This window comes from Odocoileus virginianus, chromosome 2 (assembly GCF_023699985.2).
Source record: "Odocoileus virginianus isolate 20LAN1187 ecotype Illinois chromosome 2, Ovbor_1.2, whole genome shotgun sequence".
NCBI lineage: Eukaryota > Metazoa > Chordata > Mammalia > Artiodactyla > Cervidae > Odocoileus > Odocoileus virginianus.
In genome coordinates, this window is record NC_069675.1 from 8,421,108 (window position 1) to 8,429,685 (window position 8,578).

Consider the following 8,578-nt stretch of genomic DNA (forward strand, 5'->3'; position numbering starts at 1 on the left):
AATGTGAAGCACACAGACCTTCAACAAGATTCTGGTTTACTGCCCAGACTGGAGGAGGAGCCTCCTCCACACACACAGTGAAAATAAAAAATAAGGACCAATTTGCTGAAAAGAAAATGCTTATTTAAAGAAAGTAAACTAAAATAGGTAAAAGTGACTATTTCTTGAACAATTCCTAAAACAACATCTCAATTAGGAATTTTTAATTAAAGTCATTTTTATTTTAAAAATATTCTGCCTTCTATGTTTTTATTTTGAAGAATAAATAAGTATACTTAGAGCATAGTTGATTTATTGAAGTATAATTGATTTATGATATTACATTAGTTTCAAGTGTACAGCATAGAGATTCAGAATTTTGATAGATTATACCACATTAAATATTATTATGAAATAATGGCTGAAATCCCCAGAGCTGAATAGTACATCCTTGTTGCTTATGCAGTTTATACATAATTTGTATCTCATAATCTATTAACCACTGTCTTACCCCTCCCCCCTGCTCTCCTGCCATGGATAACCACTAGTTTGCTTTCTATATATGTAGAAGTCTGTTTCTGTTTTGCTATACACATTCATTTATCTTGTCTTCAGTTTAGTTCAATCACTCAGTCGTGTTTGACTCTTTGCGACCCATAGACTTCAGCACACCAGGCTACTCCATCCATCACCAACTCCCGGAGCATATGCAAACTCATGTCCATCGAGCTGGTGATGCAATCCAACCATCTCATCCTCTGTCACCCCCTTCTCCTCCCACCTTCAATCTTTCCCAGCATCAGGGTCTTTTCCAGTGAGTCAGTTCTTCGAATCAAGTGGCCAAAGTATTGGAGTTTCAGCTTCAGCATCAGTCGTCCAGTGACTATTCAGGACTGATTTCCTTTAGGATGGACTGGTTGGATCTCCTTACAGTCCAAGGGACTCTCAAGAGTCTCTCCAAAAAAAAAAAAAAAAGAGTCTCTCCAACAGCACAGTTCAGAAGCATCAATTCTTCAGAGTTCAGCTTTCTTTATAGTCCAACTCTCACATCCATATGTGACTACTGGAAAAACCATAGCTTTGACTAGATGGACCTTTGCTGGCAAAGTAATGTCTCTGCTTTTTAATATGCTGTTTAGGTTGATCATGGGGATCTCAAGGCAAGAGTACTGAAGTGGTTTGCCATTTCCTTCTCCAGTGCATTTAGTCAGACCTCTCCACCATGACCCATCCAGGGTGGCCCTACACGGCATGGCTTAGTTTCATTGAGTTAGACAAAGCTGTGGTCCATGTGATTAGACTGGTTAATTTTCTGTGATTGTGGTTTCAGTCTGTCTGCCCTCTAATGCCCTCTCTCAGCACCTACCATCTTACTGTGGTTTCTCTTACTTTGGACGTGGGGTATCTATTCATGGCTGCTCCAGCAAAGGGCAGCCGCTGATCCCTGGACATGGGGTATCTCCTCACCGCCACTTGCCATTCCAGAACTGCAAAAAGCAAAGTAGAAAGGGAAAGATATACCCATTTGAATGCAGAGTTCTAAGGAATAGCAAGGAGAGATAAGAAAGACTTCCTCAGCAATCAATGCAAAGAAATAGAGGAAAACAATAGAATGGGAAAGGCTAGAGATCTCTTCAAGAAAATTAGAAATATGAAGGGAACATTTCATGCAAACATGGGCACAATAAAGGACAGAAATGGTAGGGACCTGGCAGAAGCAGAAGATATTAAGAAGAGGTGGCAAGAATACACAGAACTGTACAAAAAAGATCTTCATGACCCAGATAATCACAATGGTGTGATCACTCACCTAGAGCCAGACATCCTGGAATGTGAAGTCAAGTGGGCCTTAGAAAGCATCACTATGAACAAAGCTAAGGGAGGTGATGAAATTCCAGTTGAGCTATTTCAAATCCTAAAAGATGATGCTGTGAAAGTGCTGCACTCAATATGTCAGCAAATTTGGAAATCTCAGCAGTGGTCATAGGACCAGAAAAGGTCAGTTTTCATTCCAATCCCAAAGAAAGGCAATCTGAGAGAATGCTCAAACTACCACAAAATTGCACTCATCTCACACACTAGTAAAGTAATGCTCAAAATTCTCCAAGCCAGGCTTCAACAATACGTGAACCATGAACTTCCAGATGTTCAAGTTATTTTTAGAAAAGGCAGAGGAACCAGAGATCCAATTGCCAACATCCACTGGGTCATTGAAAAAACAAGAGAGTTCCAGAGAAATGTCTATTTCTGCTTTATTGACTACGCCAAAGCCTTTGATTGTGTGGATCACAATAAACTGTGGAAAATTCTGAAAGAGATGAGAATACCAGACCAACTGACTTGCCTCTGGAGAAACCTCTATGCAGGTCAGGAAGCAAAAGTTAGAACTTGACATGGAACAACAGACTGGTTCCAAATAGGGAAAGGAGTACATCAAGGCTATATATTGTCACCCTGCTTATTTAACTTATATGTGGAGTACATAATGAGAAATGCTGGGCTGGAGGAAGCACAAGCTGGAATCAAGATTACTGGGAGAAATATAAAGAACCTCAGATATTCAGATGATACCACCCTTATGGCAGAAAGTGAAGAAGAATTAAAGAGCCTCTTGATGAAAGTGAAAAAGGAGAGTGAAAAAGTTGGCTTAAAGCTCAACATTCAGAAAACTAAGATCATGGCATCTGGTCCCATCACTTCATGGCAAATAGATGGGGAAACAGTGGAGATAGTGGCTGACTTTATTTTTCTGGGCTCTAAAATCACTGCAGATGGTGACTGCAACCATGAAATTAAAAGACACTTACTCCTTGGAAGGAAAGCTATGACCAACCTAGATAGCATATTAAAAAGCAGAGACATTACTTTGCCAACAAAGGTCCTTCTGGTCAAGGCTATGGTTTTTCCAGTGGTCATGTATGGATGTGAGAGTTGGACTATAAAGAAAGCTGAGCACCAAAGAATTGATGTTTTTGAACTGTGGTGTTGGAGAAGACTCTTGAGAGTCCCTTGGACTGCAAGGAGATCCAACCAGTCCATCCTAAAGGAGATCAGCCCTGGGTGTTCATTAGAAGGACTGATGTTGAAGATGAAACTCCAACACTTTGGCCACCTGATGGGAAGAGCTGACTCATCTGAAAAGGCCCTGATGCTGGAAAAGATTGAGGGCAGGAGGAGAAGGGGACAACAGAGGATAAAATGGTTGGATGGCATCACTGACTCAATGGACATGGGTTTGGATAGACTCTGGCAGTTGGTGATAGACAGGGAGGCCTGGCGTGCTGTGGTTCATGGGGTCGCAAAGAGTCAGACACAACTGAGAGACTGAACTGAACTGAACTTCTTGGGGATGGTCTTGATCACTGCCTTCTGTACAGTGTCACGAATGTCCATCCATAGTTCTTCAGGCACTCTGTCTATCAAATCTAATCCCTTGAATCTATTTTTTACTCCCACTGCATAATAGATAGGGATTTGATTTAGGTTATACCTGGATGGTCCAGTGGTCTTTCCTACTTTCTTCAATTTAAGTCTGAATTTGGCAATAAGGAGTTCATGATTTGAGTGACAGTCAGCTCCTGTTCTTGTTTTTGCTGACTGCATAGAGCTTCTCCATCTTTGGCTGAAAAGAATATAATCAATCTGATTTCAGTATTGACCATCTGGTGATGTCCATGTGTAGAGTCTTCTCTTGCATTGTTGGAAGCAGATGTTTGCTATGACCAGTGTGTTCTCTTGGCAAAACTGTGTTAGCCTTTGACCTGCTTTTATTATTATTATTTTTTTTTTGTACTCCAAGGCCAAATTTGCCTGTTACTCCAGATATCTCTTGACTTCCTACTTTTGCATTCCAGTCCCCTATAATGAAAAGGACATCTATTTTGGGTGTTAGTTCTAGAAGGTCTTGTAGATCTTCATAGAAAGGTTCAAACTTCAGCTTCTTCAGCATTACTGGTCAGGGCATAGACTTGGATTACTGTGATATGGAATAGTTTGCCTTGGAAACCAGCAGAGATCCATCTGTCGTTTTTGAGACTGCACCCAAGTACTGCATTTGGACTCTTTTGTTGACTGTGATGGCTACTCCATTTCTTAATTTAAGATTCCACATATAAATGATATCAGACAGTATGTGTTTTTCTCCATTTGACTTATTTCACTAAGCATAATATTCTCTAGGCCTACCCATGTTGCTACAAATGGTAGAATTTCATTCTTTTTATGGCTGAATAATATTCCAATGTATGTATATAATATTATACATGTAGTATACATACATATATATATTCACTATGTATATAGCCAATCTTCTTTATATATTCCTCTGCTGATGGACACACTTGGGTTATAGGGCCTTCCCTGGTTGCTCAACGTAAAGAATTCACCTGCAACACAAGACATGTAGAAGATGCAGTTTCACTTCCTAGGTTGAGAAGATCCCCTGGAGTAGGAAATGGCAACCCACTTCGGTACTCTTGCTTGGAAACCTCCATGAACAGAGAAGCCTGGAATGCCACAGTCTGTGGGGCTGGGTCGGAAAGAGTCAGGCACAGCTGAGTGACTGAGCGTGCATGCACACATGCCATGTTCTGGCTGCTGTAAATAGTGCCGCCGTAAACAGTGGAGTCCTTCTATCTTTCTTTCCAAATTAGCACTTTCTTTTATCTCGGTGTACACTCAGGACTCAAGATGCTGGATTGTATGGTAGTACTATTTTTAATTTTTTGAGGATCCCCCTTACTGTTTTCCATAGTAACTGCACAAATTTACCTTCCTACCAATAGTGTACAAGTGTTCTCTTTCACCACATCCTTGCCAATATTTACTTGTAGACTTTTTGGTGACAGCTTTTCTGACAAGTGTGAGGTGATATCTCATTGGTATTTAAAGGCATTGCTATGAAGTCTTGGGGGCTTCCCCTGGTGGCTCAGATGTTAAAGAATCCACCTGCAATGCAGAATATCAGAGTTCGATCCCTATGTTGGGAAAATCCCCTGGAGAAAGGCATGGCTACTCACTCCAGTATTCTTGCCTGGGGAGTCCCATGGACCGAGAAGCCTGGCAGGCTACAGTCCATGGGGTAGCAAAGAGGACACACGACTAAATGTCTACGCGTGCATGCGTGTATGAAGTCTTGAACAAGACAAGATTATCCACTGTTACCAGGACTCTTTAACAAAACTGTGAGTTATTTAAAAGTAGAAATTAAAGGCAAAAAAACCTGTAAAGGAGAGGTAGTTATCTCTATTCACAGATTATATGATTGCCTATTATAAAAATCAAAAGAATGAAATGGAAACCCATTAGAAAAAAATAAAAGAATAATTACAGTAGCATGTAAAATGCAGATACTGAAATAGATATCATATCTATAAAATATTAATTAGAAGATATAGCAGGAGGAAAATCACTTAATAACACAAAAGAATAAAATATCTAAGCCTATACTTTAAAATACATGTAGAAAATTTTAATGAAGAACATCCTAAAGTATTTCTGAAAGGCAGAAATGTGGACTTGAAAGCGTACAAAAATATGACATAGGCAAAGACATCCTAAAGATGTCAGTTTTGCCAGGTTAATTATAAATGTGTCCTAATTTCCAATAAAAATAGTAGCTTTTTTCTTCTTCTTTAGTTGCAGAAGTAGATTATAACATTTATATGGGAAAATAAAACAGCAGGAATAGACACAAAAATCCTATAAAAAAAGAATAGTAATTTGTCATTGGTCAATGAATAGGTGGTTAGAGCAATAAAATGATTACTTAAAAATACTAACTTGTATTACTTAAAAATACTAATAGTGTGAAGTAGAGTGTGTATTACAGGAACTAGCAAAGAATAGCAGACTTCTCTGAATATATCATATTATACAGTTTGCCTGTGAACACATGTCAGGTGACTATAGAACATAGTTGGGTGTTTCCCTGGTTGTTCAGACATTAAAGAATCTGCCTGCAATATAGGAGACAGAAGAGAGCTGGGTTTGAACACTGGGCGGGGCAGATCCTCAGGAGAAGGAAATGGCCCCTCACGCCAGTATTCTTGCCTGGAGAATTCCGGGGACAGAAGACCCTGGTGGGCTATAGTCCGGGAGATAGCAAATGGTCAGACATGACTGGGCGACTAACACGCACACACACATAGAACATGGGATGTGAGATGAACATCTGCAGATGTACACAGAGGAAGATATTTTAAGAACACATAAAAACTCTAAACATATCTTTAAAGACTCAGAAGTCCATTAGTAGTAATATTTATGTAATTTTTAGAATCATATGTGTATTTCCAGGTGACACACAAAAAAAATCACATAATATTGTTAAGAGTAAATACTTCAGAGGACGATAAAAGCATGTAAGTATAAAACAAAGATATCAAATAAACATCTGGATTCTGGGTGTTGGAAGTATCTGTATAAATTGCTGCTTTATCTTAAACAGCTCTGTACTAGCTCTGTCCCCGGAAATGCCCAGAACCAAGGATAACTCAACAGGAGTGAAGAGCCCCAGTGCTCCGATTGTGTTTTCCAAATGCCATTCTCCACTGAAACGAATGAGGGTTCCTTAGAGTTATGGCTAATTCCAGTTGTAAAGTGGGAAATAAACATGCTGAGCGTAGAAACATCTTGTGCCAGAAAACACGAATGTGATCAAAGACGGATGGGTTGAACATGAAAGACAGAGAAGGCAGCATGAAGATTTCTCATCAGCCAAGAGCCAAAGACAGAGCAACTTTAGCATCAAAAAGAATAATTTATTTAAATATATTGAATATGTAAAGTTCACAATGATATGAGAGAGAGGGGGCAGAGAAGATATTTAGGGCGCCGACTCTGTGCACTGAAAATGGAACGTTATCAGCCAAAAGGGAAAGTTAGGCATTTATTCTGACTTTCTCATACACACTCTCATTCACACAAGGCTAGTATTTGATATGACACATTTATCCTTTACAGAAGGTAGCCATTAGATGCGTAAGGAATGACAAAATTAGAAAAGTACCATTTTGCAACACCTAATGAATCAATTCCGCTGTGACAAGATCCACAGTGGGATGAAAGATGGATGAGAAATTTGTCAACGACAAGATCAGGTTTTCAGCATCTGAAAATTATAAACCTCAGTATCTCTAAAAATGGGGCAACTGTATGAAGTGCACAACTGCTTGAGATGGATTTTTAGAAGAAAGAAGCATTTTGAACCTGGACCTGAATTTAATCAAGCCTCTGTAACCAACAGCAATGTTTCCATGTATAAACAGAATGAAGGGAGTGGAGGAGGGGGAAGTTGCTCTTGCTTTTAAAAGTCTTAGGTGTCAAGACAAGTAAATATGATGTGTGGACTCTATGGATACTGACTTGAGGAAACAATTTTTGTAGATTTTTTAAAGATTTAATTATTTGTTTATGATTATTTTGCTGTGCTGGATCTTCGTTGTTGCGTTCCTGCTTTCTCTAGTTATGGCAATCAGGAGCTGCTCTTGCTCCCTTTAGGGGCTCAGGCTTCTCATTATCATGGCTTCTCTTGTTGTGGAGCATAGGTTCTAGACATGTAGCTCAGCAGCTATGATCGCAGACTTAGTAGCTCCAAGGCATGTGGGATCTTCCCAGACCAAGGATTGAACTGTAAGGTGGATTGTTAACCACTGGACAACAAGGGAAGCCCCAGGTATTTTTCAGGTTGATGTTGTTTAGTCACTAAGTCGTGTCTGACTCTTTGGTGACCCCATGGACTGTGGCCCACAAGACTGCTCTGGAGTCTTGGGATTTCCCAGGCGAGAATACTGGAGTGGTTTGCTATTTCTTCCTCCAGGGGATCTCCCGACCCAGGGATCTAAACTGGGTCTCCTGCGGTGGCAGGTTATATCAAAGAATCATTGTTAACTTTGCTTGGTATTAAAGGCATCGTTATAAAGAAAAACTTTATTTTTAAAAAATATATGAAGAAATATATATGTGAAAAGACATGGCATGTAAGGATTGATTCAAAATGCTATCACAAAAGAAAAGTGAAGATAGACATAGACATCAGTGAGGAAAATGAGGCAGAACTTTGATAAAAATTTGTCATTTGATTGATATTCAGGTTGCTTTTCATATTATTCTTTGTGCTTTTGTGTGTGCTTGGAAAGGTTTGTAATATACGTATTTTTTTTAAAAGGATGTCACAGAGAGGCAGACTGCTATCTCAGAAGAAAGCATCAGGTTTGATTATTAGACAGATGTGAATTCAAATCTAGCTCATTGACTTTTTGTCTGGAGAAAGTTATTTCCTTTGCGCAATTTCTACTAACCTCCACTGCTCCATCTACTAAATAAAATAAAATAAAATAAAATAAAAAAACCATAGATTTTCTAAGAGGATAACTGGAAAATGGGGCAAAAATTCTCCTCTTAATAATAGGTCTCTAACGAGGATTAGTTAGGAAGTTTCTGACTGCTCTCACCACGTCTAAATCACCTTTTAATCTCAAAGGAGCTGCTAAGTCTTCCTTAACCTCTGATGGTTTTATAAAATATACCAACCCTATGCATTGCTAGTCTAATTATCATTAACAAGAAACTCTCCCACTGAGGATTTCTTAGAAATAGT